The following is a 19,262-nucleotide window of genomic DNA, read 5'->3' on the forward strand; positions in this document are numbered from 1 at the left end:
AAGGCAATGTTGGCAGGGACTGAGGGTTCGGTTCAGGGCATGCCCCTGGCTCTCTGGGCAGGAGTGAGGGAGAGACCTTCCCACCGTGCCCCAGTCCTGCCACCCTGCACCCTTCCCTAGCTCCCCAGGGCACTTGGTGTTTCCTTTCCTTTCCTCCACAGACCTTGTGACCCTCCGGAATGGAAGGTGGGTGTTGATGGGACCAGAGAGCACTGGTTGGTGGCTCTGCTTGTCTGGCGCTCAGCAGCCGAACTCCAGAGGTGCAGCCCTGGGGGACTTCCTTCTGCAGAGGGGCCAGCCCAGCCTCAGGGCTGTGGAAAAATCAAGTGCTGGAGTAAAGCTTGGAGATGGAGGCAGACAGATTAACATTCAACTTGAGAAAAAAACTTTTTAATAATGGAAACTAGCTCCAGACAGGACATGTCTGGGAAATAGTGTGTACACATTAGATCAGGGTTTCTCAACCTGGGCTCTATGGACATTGGGGCCAGAAAATTCTTTGCTGTGCAGCATGTGGAGCGGCATCCCTGGCCTCTGCCTACTAATCCAGTAATACCCCCTCCCCAAAGCTGTGACAGCAAAAGTGCCTCCAGGCATGGCCCATGCCTTGGGGGACACAGTTGCCCCCAGTTGAGGTCAAGAGGTAACTGAACTTCTGCAGAATTGTATTCGCCTTTATAGGGTGGAAAATAGAGCTTCTGACCCCTTTTCTTATTTTTATTTATTATAATAAGGAAAAACTGCATTTATTCACTTAAAAAGAGATGATTGAACAAGTTTGCAAATGGAACACTAGGACTTTTTTTTTTTTTTTTAAAGAGTATGAAAAAATATGTAGTGAAAAGCTTGTTTTCTCAGAACAAACTCAATTGCAGCTCCTTAGGAAAACCTCCAGGGAGATTTCTGTTTATACAACATTTGTGTCACGCAGCCATCCCCTCTCCCTTTCCTCAGGCACACAGGCACGCACGCAGGTGTGGCTCTGCTGGGGACATGGTTCTCACACAGGCTCCCTCATGCGGGCACTCGGGGATGCATATCCAGTCTCCTTGTCTCCTTGTTTCGCATCTTGAGCAACTGCAGTTTTGTGCAGGGAGCATCCTGCTTCACACAGTTACGTGCGCATAAGCGCGACTTCATCTGCTGGATAAATTCCAAGATGTAAGGGTGCTGAGTTGAAGGAGACAGCATTTCAGGTTTTAAAATGGCCAGATGGGTTGTAGCAGTTTCTCTACACACTGGCAACACACTTTTTGAACTTTTTGATCTTTTTGTCAGTTCAATCTGGAAGGTGAAAAATTATATCTCACTGTGGGTTTTTTTTATCACTATATAAATATAGATGCATTTAATATATATTATATGTTATTCCATTCTTTTCAGTTTGCAGATGTCTTTTTTTGAGCTCACTCACTTTGAAATCCCTTTCTCCCTACCATTGTAGGATTTTGCCAGTGGCCCAGATGTTTTCTTTCTTTTTTCTTTCTTTCTTTTTTACGGCTACACCTGCAGCATATGGAAATTCCCAGGCTAGGGGTCGAATCAGAGCTGTAGCTCTGGCCTACACCATGGCCACAGCAGAGTGGGATCTGAGCTGTGTCTTGACCTACACCACAGTTCCTGGCAACGCCAGATCCTTTACCCACTGAGTGAGGCCAGGGGTCGAACCCATATCCTCATGGATGCTAGTCGGGTTCCTTACTACTGAGCCATGATGGGAACTCCTCAAACGCTTTCTAATAAAGACGAGGAGAGCAGGTTGCTTCTGAGAAGTGAGAGGAGAGGTGGCCTTCTTCTGATGGGTGGGGGGCAGGTAGCACTCCCAGTCATTCCCTCCTCTGGCTCCAGCAGTGCTCTGAGTGCCCCCAAACCTCCAGGGCTGGCAAAGGGTGAAAGCTCACCTGTTCACTGAATTTCCCCTCTGCCTTCCTTCGGAGTCCTGTTGTGAGGTCAGGCCTCATTTGCTTTCTTTTTCTTCATAAACTTTTATTTTAGACTTGTTTCAGGTGTATAAAAAGGTTGCAGCCATGGTAGAGTTTGTGCCTGTGCTGGCTCAGTCTCCCTGATTGTTAACATCTCATGCTGCTCCCTGGTCACAGCTAAGGCGCCCAAATTGTTGCATTTACCATCCGCTTCCTACTCGAGGTCCTCTGTACAGAGCCAGGCTTACAGAGCTTTGTGTGCCCAGCTGCCAGTGGTGGTGGCCTCTTGGATGCCTTTGTCCTCTGATCCTGACACTGAAGCTCCTACAGAGACTGTGTACCTTTGGGGGCCATATCTCCAACTTGTACACCCTCCCCTGCAGGCACCTTCACACACCTGTGAGCTGGGAACCCCAGCCCAGGTGTAGCACCATGACAGCTCTCAGGGCTGCCTGTAACCCTCTGTGGCCACTGAGTAGCCCTCGCCGGCCCCATGGGGTTTTCTGTGACATGGATGTGGGCCCGCTCTCCGCAAGGTGCTGATCCCAAGGGCTACCAATGAGGGTCATGATGCTGTTCCTCTTTCACAGTTTCTTCAAGGCCTCAAACTCATGTGTTGTTTTATTAGATTTCAGATTGCTCTTCGGAAAAGAAAGATGTCATTAGACTGGTCTTCTGCACCTCCTCTCTGAAAGGCTGCCTGAGAGCAATTTGGGCTTCTCCATGTTCTGCCCCAGGGGCCAATGGTAGCACCGTCCACTTGAGCGGCTCCTGGCCCGGATGCACACTCAGAGTTGGAGGTGTGAGTGGGGGTATGCAGGGAGCACTTGGTCCACACTCCTTTTGCACACCTGTGCTGAGGCTGCACACCAGTCTGTCTCCTCTGTCAGCCGAGTGCTACTTCTAGACATCGGGGTGTTCCCCACAGGTGGGCTGGACCCTCTTGGTGGATTCTGTCCTTGGAGAAGCCTCCCCGTCCCCTTAGTCCTGGGAAGCACACATTTGAGTACAGGAAGCCCTGTGCCTCCTGTGATTTGGTGAGTGATGACTGCAGGACCCCACTTGCCGAGGGTCCAGGTGCCCCGGCTGCCTGTCTACAGTGGGAGGCTGTGACCAGCTTGAGGTTCTGTCGACAGGAGGAGGTGGCCTGATGCCTGTCTCAGTGGAGGCCTGCCCTGCCCCAGGGTCATCCTTCTGGGGCCTCTCCTTCCATTTGCCTTCTCTCAGGGGCCCCGTGTCACTCGTGTGGCCTGGCCGGCTCCCCAAGGTCCCTGGTTGGAACTGCAGATCAGGATCAGCCCATCATCAGCCCCCCCTCAGAGCTGGCCACTTGGAGGCCTGAGGGATGGCAGAGTCAGGCTTGGTTGATTCCTGTCACTAACATCCTGACACTCCAGGATTCCAGGGTTCGGGTTCATTCATCAATTCCTGTAGGAATCCCTGCACAGATGGTCCCTGTGCTGGGGCCACAGCACATGCTCACAGGAGCCTTGTTGTACTGGAGTGTCCTCCTTGGAGAGTGCACAGTCACCTCCCAGCACTGGCCTGTTCAGCGGGATCTGTGCTCACTGCCAGTTAGTGAAGGAAAAGGCAGCACTTGGCAGCCTGCCATTCTTACCCGTCACTTGGCAAGAGAATCCTTCAAGGCCTTTTCGGAAGTGTCCTGTCTATGCGGTGGAACTATGGATGAAGCACAAGTCTGTGCTTGCTGGAATCTGTCAGTGTGAGTGTCCCACGGATGGACAGCGGGCCCTGGTACCCCCTGCGTGGTGAGGCCCAAGATCTCTCTGTGCCTCTTCTTGTCCTGGGAACCTGACCTATGAGCCAGGTGAGGTCCCTGATGCTCAGTGTTCCCAACACAATGCTAGGTTGATGGTGGTGGAGCGTGGCCAGTGTCATTTCACCACGCTCACTGCCCACGGGCCATGCTAGCTGCTGTTCCAATGTCTCTTGAAGCCCAGCTTGCACCATCCCAGCCTCAGAGCCCTGGTCCCCTCTGGGTCAGGCCCATCAAAAGGCACTTGCCTCAGGGAGTCACAGCACATCTCTGCTCCAACCCCCACACCTTGCATTTGTGCCTCCTGGGAGTCTGGGGAAGGGGCCTGTTGGAGCCCATCCAGGTTTCCATAACCTGATCTTTGCTTTTCTTGCCCTTTGTGGTTAAACCAAAAAGGGCAAGGAAAGATAGTAGAATATCCCACCAGGATAGGACCTTGGAGCACACCAGTCACTCTTCCCGCCAGGTGTGGCAGCAGTGGAGGTCCAAGCCCACCTTTCATGCTGGGCTGTCCCCAGGAGGGTCAGAGCACAGAGCTGGTTCCAGGCCCCACCTCTAAACACCCTCCAAGCTGACGCCCTCAGGAGTGTGGTGTGGGCTGAGGACAGGGACCTCACCTTGGTCTAGAGTCGTATTTCTCTTAACACGACCTCAGACTACATTTGCGCTCAGGTCAAATTTGTCTTCCCAGCCACCTTTTGAGTCTCCAAGGGTTGTATCCAGATGAAAGGCTGTAATTCCCAGAGCTTCCTGACAGAGGTGTTTGCTCTATATCTGCATACAATTGGTTTGCCTAGAAACTGCTGGAATAAAAGCTCTAAAACCTGCTTCTGATTTTTAAAGAGCCCATTGCATTTATCTGGACTATCTGTTAAAAATTTACTGGAGCAGGTTTAAACACATAAAGAGACATTCGGAATATTCATTTAATATATCAAGGATTCTAGACTCTTAGCTGATAGAGTCGAGGAGATGATTAAGTAAATTATAATGTACTCACAATAGGAAATTATTCAGTCATCAACAGTGATGTTTACAAGATTTTAATGATATGGGAAAATGTTTATGCTCTAATGTTAAGTGTGGGGAAAAAAGCAAGATTCTGTGTTGTCTATATAGTGTATTAGTTGGTTTGAATTTCTTAAAATGGAAGACATGTTGGAAGCAAATGTGCTGACATGTTAGAGGGTTGAGAGTTTTCCACTGATGCTTTAATACTGGTCTGAACTTTCCAACTTGTTTTCCAAGAGCATAATATTACTTTTAAATCAGAGATAAACATGAAAATAAGATGATCAGAATGTAGAGGTCATTCTGACCCCGCCTCTCAGTTTCCAGATTTTGTGGACTGTAGGTTTTTTGTTTTTTTTTTTTTTTTAGGATCATACTCGAGGCATATGGAGGTTCCCAGGCTAAGGGTCAAATCAGAGCTGCAGCTGCCAGCCTATGCCATAGGCACAGCAGTGCCAGATCCGAGCTGTGTCTGTGGCCTACACCATAGCTCACCACAATGCTGGATCCTTAAACTGCTGAGCAAGGCCAGGTATCAAACCCGCAACCTCATGGCTCCTAGTCAGATTCCTTTCTGCTGCGCCATGATGGGAACTCCAGAATGTAGGTTTTGTAGACATTGGGCTTGAGTGTCTCCGCCTGGGGGCAAAGCTGCAGGATGCCCTCTTTAGGACCCCTGACTCTAAAGGCCCTTATGGCGACCCCTCTAACATTGTTGATCCTGCATGTTCGACTGGCCTGCAGCCTTCTGCCGAGAAGGGAGCCTTCTGCTCCATCTGCCACAAGGGTCTTTCTGCAGGTGGAATTTTAAGCCCATAGGATCCTGCTGGGGTCAGAGCCTCCCTCCTTTGGGCTTGTCCCAGGTGGGGGCCCCACCTAACTAGGAGCAGTGACTGAGATCGGGTGACCCCTTCCCAGCAAGACCATTCTGTCACCAGCTGCTCTCATACTAGAGTGTCCCACTCTAAGTGGGGTCCCAAGTGTGCAACCAGCTTTAGAGGACAGAGCCTGTGAGCCAAGCTCCTCTGGTCTGTCCTGACATCTCTCTCCTGCAGACCGGCAGCTGAGCTTCTAGTCACCAGGCTCCACGGGAGGGGAGAGCAAGTGGGGCCTCAGTGCCACAGAATATGTGGTTTGCCAGGCTGATGGGGGTGTGACCCAAGAGGAGAGAGACCCCAGTGGACATAACCCTTACCGGAGGTACTGAGGTTAGTTCCAGTCTGAGAAGCTAAACACTGCTCTGTAAATGGGGGGTCCTCCTGCACAGGGCTTCAAGCCATTGCTTACAGGTACCAAGTGATTCCTCATATACACTATGATACTTATAGATACTAAATTATTATTTATAGTTGCTCCACCTAAAGGTAGAGAGAAGAGTAACTGAGGGCCAAAATATGGGGAACCACTTTCAGGTGGATCTGCTTTTGGAATGGCAGCAAATAATTCTGAAAATACAATGTAAGCCTTGAGAATTTTAGGATTTGATGTTGCAGAAAATATTTCCTGACCGCATTCATTGTGTGACATTTATTTTCAAAATGTTCATTCTGGAATGCCCTGAAAACACGTGCGTCTGTATTTCTGTGCACACATCCTTTCTGAGTGTGCCAGATACACTTTGTGATGCACGAGGATCAATGTTCCTACAGATGCACCCACTTGGCGCACATCCTTTACAAATATGAGTGTCCACACCACTGGTTTGCACCAAATATGTACATATTCAAAGATGATGCCCTATTCTTCTTTCTTACACGTTTTACAAAATTCAGTTTTATTCCTTCCAGCTTTAATGAGTTATAATTGACAAAATTGTAATATATTTAAAATGTGCCATCAGATCATTTAAAATATGGATACACTGTGGAAAGAGTCTCACAATTGGAGTTAATTAAAGTATCCATTATCTCACATAGTTAATGTTTCATTTTGTTTTGTATTTGGAAGAGAAGACTTAAGTATTACTCTCTTGGCACATTTCAGTGAACTCCAGTCACTGTGATATACATTAGATCTTCAGACCTTTATATGATAGCTGAGAGTTTGTGCCCTTTTACTAGCCTCTCCCCATTTCCTCTTCCCCAAAGATACCTTGTTCTTGGAGGATGGTAGACCTGGGATTCCTAAGATGATTTCATCAAACAGAAAGTCACCGTCCCTAAGTTGACCTACTTCCTCTACCTCACCAAGCTTTGTTAGTTTTACTCCCGCCTCATGGGCCCGGGGTGACACTCTCCTCTTTCAGATTTGATAACTAGCTTCTGTTTGAACTGTGTCCACAGCAGCCAGCAGGAGTGGACGTTTTCCCAGTTGCTCATCCTCTTGGGTGAGCTGCCCTGGGCTCTGCTGTTTCTGACTTTTCTCTTGAGCCAGACTCCTTCTCTCCTGTTTTCTGGATCTGAGGTCTTGGCTAAGATTGCTGCAGGGCACTTAGTACAGAAGAGGCAGAACCAAGTCAAGTGAATAACTGTCCTGGTGGGCAACTTTGAACAGCTGTGGTCTAGGAGAGGTCACGGAGGCTTCCTTGTTTCTGTCAGGATTCTATGCTCAGTTCAGAAGGGAAGGAAGCTACATGCAGCGCTGGGCCAGCAGCCCTAAGGGGTCTGGAGCTGCTCACTGCGAGCCAGGGCAGAGACCACCCCGTAGAGACCAGTAGCCTTGTTGGGCCCTGCATTCTTCACCTAGTCCAACCCAGGGCCAGGCCTGGCAAAGCCACCAACCTCAATCAGAAGCACTGTTCTGGGAGTTCCCGTAGTGGCTCAGTGGCTAACGAACCCGACTAGGAACCATGAGGTTGCGGATTCAATCCCTGGCTTCGCTCAGTGGGTTAAGGATCCAGCGTTGCCCTGAGCTGTGGTGTAGGTTGCAGACATGGCTTGGATCCCATGTTGCTGTGCCTGTGGTGTAGGCCAGCAGCTGTAGCTCTACAGGTGTGGCCCTAAAAAGACAAAAGACAAAAACAAACAAACAAACACCGTGCCCATGCTGGTCCTGGCTCCTGTGGCTGTCGCCTTTGAAGTAGGGCATGGACCTGAATCCTAGCACCTCCTGGAGGCCCCACCTGCTTTTCAGGCAGGTAGGGGGGCTCTGGGGAAGATGAGCAGTGTGGAGGCTCACAGGCTGCCAGGGTGTGGCTGAGACCTCTGGAGGAGGAGACAGGTGAGGTCAAGTACTTTCTCAGCACTAAAATCCTGCACTTTTTTTTTTTTTTTTTCTTTTCAGGTCTGCACCTGCAGCATATGGAGGTACCCAGGCTAGGGGTCAAACTGGAGCTGCAGCTTCCCGCCTACACCACAGCCACAGCAACACCAGATCTGAGCCACGTCTGCGACCTACACCACAGCTTGTGGCAACGCTGGATCCTTAACCTGCTGAGTGAGGCCAGGGATTGAACCTGAGTTCTCATGGATGCCAGTTGACTTCGTTATCGCTGAGCCTCAGTGGGAACACCCTTGAACTTCTTGAATGTGATTGTTTTCTGTGGTGTGTTGGCTTTATCCTGGTGAGAGGGAGGGCTGCCGGCAGGGTCCAGCCCACCCGCGGAGCTTTAAAGGGGCTGATAGGCAGGGTGAATGGATGGGTTTTGCTTCTTGGGGCTTCCTGGTTGCCCAGAGAGGCTTCCCTTGCAGGTTGCTGCTGCGCAACTGCAGGTGTGTCCCTGGGCAGAGTCAGGGAAATTGTGCCTGAGAGACTCAGAATTTCTGCCAAGTCTTAAAAAAAAGCAAAAAATGCCCGGCTCTGAGGTTCTGGAAGTGCAGCAGGAACGGTAGGCATTCTGGGACCGTTGTCCTGGCTCCTCTTTGCTCCTGCCAGCTGTGGGAAGGGTGGAGCTGGCCCTGGAGGGAGGCACTGCAAGGGTGGAGAGCAGAGGCTGCCAAACCTCAGTTTCTGGGCCCATTTGCTGGGCCCATTTGCTCAGCCCCATTTGCTGGGGCTGGTGGACCTGCAGTGCCCATGGGAAGGTGTCTGGGGTGCAGGAGATGGCTGAGTGTTCTGGGATCTACTCAGGAAAGACCCCCATTGTCTCTGGGAGGAACCTGGCTCATTCTCCACAGGGGCCATCCATTCTCGCTGCTGCTGGAGCCCTTTCAGTTCAGCCCCTCTTGGAGCTGCGGGGGCTTTCGGCCTTCCTTTCTAGACAGCATGGCAAGTATCCACACAGTCATGATGAGGGGTTTTAGAGAACTCCTCTCTTTTAGGCTCTCTGCTCTCCTGATTTTCCACGCCCCTTTCCTGCACAGGAGAGCCCCTCAGCCTGGCGTCCTCCTCCTCCAGGCACCCAGAGGAGGCGCTCTGCTCAGGCAGTGGTCCTCAGGAGCCCCCACCCCAGTTCCGTCACTTCCAGGAGCTCAGCTGAGTGGCTTTACTTTTCCTGGGGTGACCAGTCTTCCCCTGCAGCCTCCAGCTGCTCTGCCTCTGTGGGGGTCCTGCCTCCTGCCTGGTGACCACCAGCCTGGGGTAGGGTGGGGACCCAAAGTCCAAATGCCCCTAAGAGAAGACGGGAAAGCCTGACCCATCCAGGCACACAGCCCACTGGGAACCCTGTGTATTCTGACAGGTGAGAATCAGGCTGACTAATGGTGACAACGGTGATTCTGTGAATGTGGCTATGCTGTGTGGGAACCTGGCTGATGGCCCCATGGCAGAACTTTGAGACCTGGCTCCCATCCCACCAGAAAGGCCATGGGGAAGGGTGTTTGCAGTGAATGGGCAGCCTGCAAGGTCCTCATCCATAAATGATGTGTGATGAGCAGGGAAAGCCACCACCCTCAAGCAGAAGCACATCCCCATGCTGGTCCCAGCCCCTGTGGCTGTTGCCTCTGGTGAAGGGCATGGACCTGAATCCTAGCACCTCCTGGAGGCCCCACCCACCTTTCAGGCTGTGAGAGGGCCTGTCAAGCTGGCCCTGAGGCCCAAGGCGGGGTCCTCTTGGCTGGGAGATGGACTGGAGTGCAGCTTCCATGGGCTTCCTGGGCCAGGCTGGCTCCACGGCTGGAAGTCTGGGCTGCCTGGAGCTCAGGCCTCATCCTTGTTTCACATCCCCAACGCTGGCCCATGGAAGCCGGGATCCCTCTTCTTTGGGAATGGCTTGGTTCCGTGAAGAGCCCAGTGGGGTGTCCTGTTGGTCCTGAGCCCCAGAAAGTACAGCTGTCCTCCAGAGGATTCTGCCCTCCGGTGTGTACTGTGGGTGTGTTTGGGTGGACCAGGTACCCCTCACCCTAGGAGAGGGTCCAGCAGGCACAGAGGTTCCCAGGTAGGGGACTCGTGATCACCTCCAGGTGACACAGGGCAGAAGTTCCCTAAGAAGCTGCGCCTAGTCCCATCCTGTTGGTCTCGCTCTGCCCCACACTTTTGGGGGTCCAGCATGAGCCCTCTGCTTTTTCACATGTTGGCTTCTTGCCTCTGCCCTCAGAAGTGGTTTCTCTCTCTCTCTCTCTTTTTTTTTTTTTTTTTTTTTGCTTTTTTAGGGTCATACCCCTGGCATATACCCAGGCTAGGGGTCCAATTGGAGCTACAGCTGCCGGTCTACTCCACAGACACAGACACAGCAACGGGGATCTGAGCCGCTTCTGTGATCTACATCACAGTTCACGGCAAAGCTGGATCCTTAACCCACTGAGAAAGGCCAGGAATCGAACCTGCAACCTCATGGTTCCTAGTTAGATTAGTTTCTGTTGTGCCATGACTGGAACTCTGGAAGCGGTTTCTCTTGCATGTTCTTCAAAAGTGATTTCATTCGTACCAGTTGTTCTGCAGCCCCTTCTTCTGTCCTCCCTGCAGGACTCAGAGAGCTAACACTTTGGGACACCCTGCATTGTCCCAGAGCCCCTAGGATGAGGTCTGCTGACCATCCCCCTTGAGGATGTGGAGCAGCTCAGACACCTGTCCTTATGGACACTGCAGGGGTGTGAGGGCAGTTTCAGGCATGGCTTGTGCTTCATTTTTATGTCCAGCATGTTCACCTCCCTGTGGCAGTGACAGGCAGGGATCTGGCAGCACTGGCTTGGCCTGAGAGTGGACATGCCCACCACTGGAGCAGGCTCATGCTGCACACGGAGATGTCACTGCCCCTCCAGGCCCCCTGGGTTAGCCCCTCTGTTCTGTAAGTCCAAGAAGTGAGTTCCCAGAGAGGTCAAGGAGGGCGTTTCAGACAAATTCCAAATGAGCAGTGGTCAAGGTTGTGGGAGAAGATGGGGAGCCTAGAGGTTGGAAAACCAAGTAAAGGAGTGTGCTCCATTCATTGTTTGAACGCCAGTGTTTCAAAACGGGACCCAGAGCCAGCAAACAGGCCGTGGGGGACCTGGCTTACCACCTGCAGTGTTTGGTGATCATGGCTGTATCTTACCTTCCCTGGTCCACAATAAAGCATGAAGTGTCTTAGCTGGGACAGATGGGGTCCAACCCTCATTTCACATATTGGGGGGTGCAGAGCCAGAAGGGACTTAGGAATGCAGGGAGGGGCATCAGATAAAAACTAGTTTGGATTTCTATTTATCAGAAATTCAAACTTGACTGGGCGTCCTGTAGTTTTATTTGTTAATTCTGGCTGCTCTAGGTATAGCCAAGCCTTGTGTCTTTGTCGACGGAGATGTTGCGGCCAGGGAAGGTGAGACTTCCAGGGTTTTAGCGCTTCTCAGGGAGGGAATCTGGCCATTGGGATGCCCCGTGCCCCCCCCAGCTCGGTCTAGCCTGCTTTACCAGTGAGAGGAGAACCCTGCAGTGTGTGTAAGTGTGTGTGTGTGTGTGTGTGTGTGTGTGTGGTGTACATGTGGAGTGTGCGCGGTGTGTGCGTGTGTGGCAGGAGGTTGTGTATGTGTGCAGTGTGTGGCATGTGAGGTGTGTTTTGTGCACTGTGTGGTGTGTTTGTGAGTGTACGTGTGTGCATGTATATGTGGATGTTATGGTACAGTTTATGGGGTGTGTATGATAGAGTCAGAGTGGTGCAGTAGGATGTGGCAGCCTGTGTTCAGCACCCTGAGAATTCGAGGGGAGGCCTTATAAGCTCAAGGCCGCAGATGCCACACATGCTTTCTCCCGAAGGGAAAGCAGACACACTAGGAGGAGGAGAGTCTAGGAATTTTCTAGGGCATCACCTGTGTGAATCTCTTAGTTGGAAGCCTGTCCTCACTGTGGGAGCCCAAGCTGCCCTGGACTAGAGGCCACCCGGCCTTCCTCCATTCTGGGATGGGTTGGCAACCTCATATCCATGGACACCTTCAGCACATGGACTGAGCAAGAGCCTCACCTGTCCCAACTTCTCACCTGCAAAGTGCACATGACAGGGCCATTTTACAGGCTGTCATGAGGATTGAGTCCCAGGCCAGCAGCCACCCTGTGATCATGTCCTGGCGCCTGTCATACCTGGCAGGTCAGTGTAGATGGAGTCTCAGCCCCACAGACTGGGGGCACTTGCCTGGAGCCCCGTGGGCTCAGTAGGGGAAGTTCTAAGTAGCATCACGTCATAAAAGAGCTAAGTTTTGGAGTTCCCATCGTGGCTCAGTGGTTAACGAATCCAACTAGTATCCATGAGGATTTGGGTTTGATCCCTGGCCTCACTCAGTGGGTTAAGGATCTGGCGTTGCTGTGAGCTGTGATGCAGGCCAAAGACTCAGCTCAGATCCTAAGATGCTGTGGCTGTGGTATAGGCCAGCAGCTGTAGCTCCCGATGGACCCCTAGCCTGGGAACCTCTGTATGCTGCGGGTGAAGCCTTAAAAAGTCAGGGGGGGAAAAAAAGAGTTAACTTTTGCTCAAGCCTTGGGGAGGGGAAGGCTGTCATGACACCCCAGTCATGCTGAGTTTACAGCCAGGCTCTGACTGGTGGAAAACACACAAAGGGGGCTAAGGCCATGTTGTTAGTATGCAGAAATGGAGTCGATTTCTGTGTATTAATTTTGTACCCTGCAACTTTGCCAAATTCATTGATGAGCTCTGACAGTTTTCTGGTAGAGTCTTTAGGATTCTCTAGGTATAGTATCATGTAATCTGCAAATAATGGTAGTTTTACTCCTTCCTTTCCAATTTGCATTCCTTTTATTTCTTTTACTTCTCTGATTGCTGTGGGGAGTTCCATTGTGGCACAGTGAATTAAGGATTGGGCATGGTCACTGCAGCAGCCTGGAGCCCTGGCCCAGAAACTTCCACATGCCACAGGGGTGGCCAAAAAAAAAAAAAAAAAAAAAATCAGTGTTAGATGACTTGGCATTTCAGGAGAGGTAATTGTGTGCTGGCAGGAGGATTGACATCCTGGCCCCATGCATTGTTGCCAAGAGAGTCTCCATGGTCCTGGGAGAACCTGGGAGGTAGGTCAGTGCCCAGTGAGATCCCTGATGCCTAATGGGATCTTAGGCTCATGAGAAGGCTCTTAGAAAGGTAGGAGGGTGGGAGGGTAGGAGCAAAGCCCAAACGTTGCTCCCGGAGAATGAGGGGATTGTTTGTCTCTCTCCCAGTGGGTGAATGTGATGGCAAAGATGGGAAGTGGTTCTTGGAGAAAGAGAGCCAGGGCCTGGCCAGTGTGCTTGGTGGTGAGGTGGATATTGTGCATCTCTAGCCCCTTCCAGTACCCCCTGCCCCAGCCCTGCTCCTGGGAGCTGAGTTAGGTCTTTCCTCCATTCCACGTAGCCCTTAGCCCCCATCTCCTGGCCATCCTTCCAGCATTCTCCCTCACCTCCTGAAGCTTTTATTTTTTTCATTTTTTCTTTTGAGGGCCACACCCACGGCATATGGAAGTTCCCAGGCTAGGGGTTGAATCGGAGCTGCTGCTGCCCGCCTACACCACAGGCACAGCAACACCGGATCTGAGCCGTGTCTGTGATGTATATGCTGCAGCTTGTGGCAACGCTGGATCCTTAACCCAATTGAGCAAGTCCAAAGATTGAACTCACATCCTCACAGAGACAATGTTGGGTTCTTAGCCCACTGAGCCACAACAGGAACTCTTGGAGCTGCTTCTTTTTTTCTTGAATTGGACCTTCTTATTCTCTTTCACAGCCCTTAACTTTGCTTTGACTTTTTTCCATTCCTTTGTCTTACTGTGTTGTTACATTCTTGGTGACTCCAGTTCATCCATTCTCTCAACTCTGTGGACATGTAAAGCAAATGTGTCTAATTTGTTGCTTAAACTGTTAATGGAATTTTAAATTTTGATGTCATTTTTCACTTCTACAAGTTCTGGTTTTTCCGATTTTGTGGTCATTTTTTCCCGTGTGTGTGTGAGGGTGCACCTCATGCTTTTGAATCTTTCTCTTTTATTCTGCCATCATTTGTATTTGTTCTCTACCTTCTATTAGATGACACTATTATTATATGATGTCCTTGGGGGTTTAGTCCTACTTTCCCACAGGGTAGGTCATCTTGTATTTGAAAATCTGTCCTCCCAAGGCCCAAGGGAGCTACCACCCCCACACAGGTCTCTGGGGCACAGCTTTCACCTGCCTCACAGGTGTTGGAGCCTCTGAGATGACCCCCCAAGTGTGTCCCCTCTTCCCTGTCCCACAGGCTCTGGAAACCCTACCCCTGTGCAGCAGCTTTCAGCCAGCTCTTGTCTGGTGATCCACAGGCCTGGGCTGGTCCTGTGGTGCCTTGCGTCTCTTTCAGGCCTGGTGCCGTGACTGAGCAGCGCAGGACTCTGAAAAGTGTTCCTGGTCAGTAAAGACACGTAGAGGGTCCTGAGGAGAAATGAGGCCCAGCAGGTCCACCCCCGTCTGCTGAGGGCTGTGGCCCTGCTTCTGTGTATGCCCTTTCCATCCGGCCAGAGACATGTCCTGATGCTGTAAACATTTGCCTGTCTGGGAATCCCCTGGTTAGTGGTGTCTCTGCCTTGGGCCTTTCTGTGCAGGGCATGCAGAGCATCAGAAACATCCTTTTATGTTCCTTGGAACCACCTCTTCGGGGCAGAGGCCCAGCAGTGATTTATTTGGTCAGAGGGCCTGAGGCGGGTCGTTTGGCCCATTTCTTGGCATATTGCCTCTAGGGGACACTCTCAGTGGCTCTAGTTCTGTAAAGACCTAGTTCTCCCAGAGCCTGGGGCTGGGGACCCTGCCCAGGAGTCTTTCCAACAGGGAGGGGGTGATGCAGAGCTGAGATCAGTGGGGGCACAGATGTGGGAAGGACGCTGAGAAAAGGAGGGAGGACTCCCAGGTCTGGGGCTTCCTGTCTCCCAAAGGGGCTGCTGGCCCAGGTGATGATACTGGTGCCAGGAACCTCATATTGGTGCTCTGGGCTGTGGTGTACAGGTGGGAGAAAGCCTGATCTAGATACCTGATCCCCTCCCTCAGGGCCCTGTCACCACTTAGCTGGAGCAGTCAGGTCAGGAGGGAATGGTTGGGGTGTTTCCAGCCCCAGAGCACAGGGCATTCACAGGCGATGGACACAATCGGTCCTTTGCTTGACTCTGAGGTGCCCTGGGTACTCAAAGTACAGCTGGTGCTAGAGTCATAGGCCCCCCTTCCCTAGAGCCTCACCTCAGCTTCTGGGGCCTTTCCACCCAGTGTCTGTCTGCAGCCTCTCTTCACTCAAGCCTGGCTACACCTGCTGCTTGAACATTCTCTCTGTTAGGGCCGACCACATGCAGACACAGATGCCCCAACTGTCTGCAGATTCAAGTAGCAACTCTCAGCCTGGGTTGGGACATACTGAGTGCTCCCTGGGTCCCTGCCAGCAAATCTTGAGCCAGGACCACATGGGCTCCACACTGCACCCTGCATTTTTGCCCAGCGCACCCCTTACCTGCACACCTACTGGAGGAATGAAGCTTTATTCTCCCTTCAGGATGGCTTGTTCCAGATGCCACCAGAACTCCTGCCTGGTGGCATCCCCATGGGGTTGTGTGTGGGCCTGGTATTTTGTGCTCACCTTCTGTTTTCACCTTGACATTGGACCATTAGCCAGCACCTGGAGGCTACCCCATGACCACCTCCAGATCCCTTAGCCCACAGCCAGTTCTGGCCCTGATGGACCCAGGGTCTGGGGTGGCCCCGCCTGTACCCACTGGGCACTGCTAGGGTGTCTGTGGTCATCTCAGAAACCTGCTGGCCAAGGGGGTATTTCTGCTGTTTGGCCCTGACCTGGGAACACATGGGGGAGCGATGAGAATGTGGAGGAGAAGACCCTGAGATAAGGAGCCTCCCTAAGGTGGGAGAAGACAGATGGTGCCCCAGAGGTCACACTAGGAGGCAGATGGTGGGTGCTGAGGGTCAGGCACAGTGGAAGCCACAGCCCGGAGCCCTGAGCTCTGCTCCTGGTGTCAGGAAATCAGGAAGAAGAGTGGGCTTGATGGGTTAACAGGGGGCCTTGCTTTTAAATTCAGAGAGATGATTTACATTTGTGTTGTATTCCAAAATTAAGTAGCAGCATATTTCACAATCTCGTTACCCAGTAAGTCAGTATTTCTTATATCCTCGTCCTTTCCCATTTGCTTGCTTGTTTTTTAAAGTGATTTAATTAATATCTGACGTAAACATTGTTTCTATAGGTTTGTGTTTTTGTTTTTTTCCCCTCCAGAGGCATATGGAGCACGTGGGCCAGGGATCAGATCCAAGCTGCAGTTGGGACCTAAGCCGTAGTTCAGGCAATGCCAGCTCCTTAACCCACTGTGCCCAGTCGGGAATTTAACTTGCATCCTAAGGCTCCCAAGACGCCACCGATCCTGTTGCACCACAGCAGGAACTCCATGTTTCTATTAGGTTTTTTTTTTTTTTTTTTTTTAAATTTATTTTTGTCTTTTTTGCTATTTCTTGGGCTGCTCCCGCGGCATATGGAGGTTCCCAGGCTAGGGGTCTAATCGCAGCTGTAGCCACCAGCCTACGCCAGAGCCACAGCAATGCAGGATCCGAGCCACGTCTGCAACCTACACCACAGCTCACGGCAATGCCGGATCGTTAACTCACTGAGCAAGGGCAGGGACCGAACCCGAAACCTCATGGTTCCTAGTCTGGATTCGTTAACCACTGCGCCACGACAGGAACTCCTCTATAAGTTTTTTATTACTATTTCTTTCATAAGATTTTCCCATAAGGTTTTGGCAGCTTTTCTCCAGCATTTTCACCAGATGGTTCCACATGACTATCTAGGATCTTTCAGTTAGTAAGCGTGTGGACACACATGGAACTTTTCCTTTCTGATTAGAAAAAGATTTTTTAAAAGAGTAGTTTTAGATTTAAAGAAAGATTGAGTGAAAAGTGCAGAGTCCCCATGTACCACTTCATACCTGCCTAGGCGTTGCTTCCCCTATTATTAACATCTTGGGCTACTGTGTACATTTGTTTTAATTCATGAGCCAGTATTGATATGATACATTGTTACTAACATCTTTACTTTAGGGTTTACTCTTGGTGTTGTACATTCTATGGGCTTGGACAAACGTATGTATCCACCACCATAGTATCATATTTTCACTGCCTTAAAAATCCTCTGTGATTCTCCCCTCCCACCACCCCGGCAACCATCAGTCTTTGTACTGTCTCCATAGTTTTGGCTGTTCCAGAATGACATATAGTTGGAATCATACAGTATGTACCCTTTTCAGACCGGATTCTTTCAATTAGTAATATTCATTTAAGTTTCCTCCATGTATTTAAGTTTCCTAATAACTCCTTTCTTTTTAGTGCTGTATAATTATTCATCATCTGGATGTACCTCAGCTTATTTATCTGTTCAACTAGTAAAGGACGTCTTGGTTGCTTCTAAGTTTTGGCAAGTATGAATAAAGCTGCTGTGCATGTTCATGTGCAGGATTTTGTGTGGACATAAGTTTTCCACACAAGCTCATTTGAGTAAACACCAAGGTTTGCCATTTCTAGATCAAATGGTAAGAGTATGCTTCAATTTGTGAGAAACTGACAAATTGTCTTCCAAAGTGGCCACAATCTTGCATCCCCACCAACAATGAGTGAGAGTTCCTTTTTCTTCACATCCACACCACCATTTGGTGTTGTCAGTGTCCTAGATTTTGACCATTCTAATAGTTATGTAATAGTATCTCATTTTTTAATTTTAATTTTAATTTTTGTCTTTTTAGGGCCATACTCGCAGCATGTGGAGGTTCCCAGGCTAGGGGTCTAATCGGAGCTGTATCCTCTGGCCTATGCCACAGCAATGCCAAATCTGAGCCCCATCTGCGACCTATACCACAGCCACAGCAATGCTGGATCCTTAACCCACTGAGTGAGGCCAGGGATCGAACCTGCAACCTCATGGTTCCTAGTTGGATTTGTTTCCGCTGTGCCACGACAGGAACTCCAAGTTTCTCATTTTTTAATTTGTATTTCCCTGATGATGTGGACCATTTTTTTATATGCTTATTTCCCATTTTTTAATTGGGTGGTTAATTTTTGAGAGTTTGCTCTGTATTTTGGATACTAGTCTTTTTTTTGCTTTTTTAGGGCCACGCCCACAGCATATGGAAGTTTCCAGGTTAGGGGTTGAATTAGAGTTACAGCTGCTGGCCTACACCATAGCCACAGCAACGCAGGCTCCGAGCCATGTCTGCAACCTACACCACAGCTCACGCAACGCCAGGTCCTTAACCCACTGAGCAAGGCCAGGGATCAAACCTGCATCCTCATAGATACTAGTCGGATTCATTTCCACTGTGCCACAATGGGAACTCCTGGATAGTAGTCATATAATTATATATATATAATTTTTTTTTTTTTTTTTTTTTTTTGCTAAGATTTCCTTTCAGTCTGTGGCTTATCTTTTCATTCTCTTAAAAATGTCTTTTGGGAGTTTCTGTTGTGGCTCATTGGAGATGAGTCTGACTAGGAACCATGAGGTTGCCGGTTTGATCCCTGGCCTCGATCAGTGGGTTGAGGATCCAGGGTTGCCAGGAGCTGTGGTGTAGATCCCAGATGCTGCTTGAATCTGGCATTGCTGTGGCTGTGGCGTGGCCGGTAGCTACAGCTCTGATTAGACCCCTGGCCTGGGAACCTCCATATGCCATGGGTGCAGCCCTAAAAAGACAAAAAAAAAAAAAAAAAATGTCTTTTGAAGAGCAGTTTTTAATTTTAATGAAGTTTGGTTTATCAGTTTTTTCTTTCAGAATCGTGCTTTTGGTGTTGTATCAAAAAAGTCATAACCAAACCAAAGTCATCTGGATTTTCATCTATATTATCTTCTAGGAGATTTGTGGTTTTGTATTTTACTTTTAGGTCTACCTCCCTTCCCCCACTTCTTTTGCATGTGAATGTCCTATTGTTCCAGCACCATTTGTTGAAATGACCATCTTTCTCAAAGTGTTGCCATTACTTTATCAAAGCTCACTTGACCATGTGTACTTGAGTCTGTTTCTGGGGTCTCTTTTACTCCATTGATTCGTTTATCTATTCTCACTGATACTGCACTGTCTTGATTCCTGTAGCTTTATAGTAAGTCTTTTTTTTTTTTTTTGGGGGTCTTTTTTCTATTTCTTTGGGCCGCTCCCACGGCATATGGAGGTTCCCAGGCTAGGGGTCGAATCGGAGCTGTAGCCACCGGCCTACGCCAGAGCCACAGCAACACGGGATCTGAGCCGCGTCTGCAACCTACACCACAGCTCACGGCAACGCCGGATCGT

The 19,262-nt window shown here is 50.1% G+C and overlaps 1 protein-coding gene and 1 long non-coding RNA gene across 5 annotated transcripts in view; one reads left to right on the top strand and one right to left on the bottom strand.

Annotated features, from left to right (window-relative positions):
* Positions 1-19,262, top strand: part of PHF2 (PHD finger protein 2) — a 90,496-nt gene that overhangs the window by 10,034 nt on the left and 61,200 nt on the right. The window lies entirely within an intron of this gene.
* Positions 800-12,892, bottom strand: LOC146404625 (uncharacterized). The gene is made up of 3 exons (XR_014841165.1): positions 12,383-12,892; positions 8,065-10,188; positions 800-5,212 (listed from the first exon to the last, which is right to left on the bottom strand). It is a non-coding gene; the product is annotated as an uncharacterized LOC146404625 (long non-coding RNA).

Source organism: Sus scrofa, chromosome 3 (genome assembly GCF_054392235.1).
Source record: "Sus scrofa isolate SSC_HxYL_T2T_F1_AM1 chromosome 3, Sscrofa_HxYL_maternal_Yorkshire_Landrace_v2.0, whole genome shotgun sequence".
NCBI lineage: Eukaryota > Metazoa > Chordata > Mammalia > Artiodactyla > Suidae > Sus > Sus scrofa.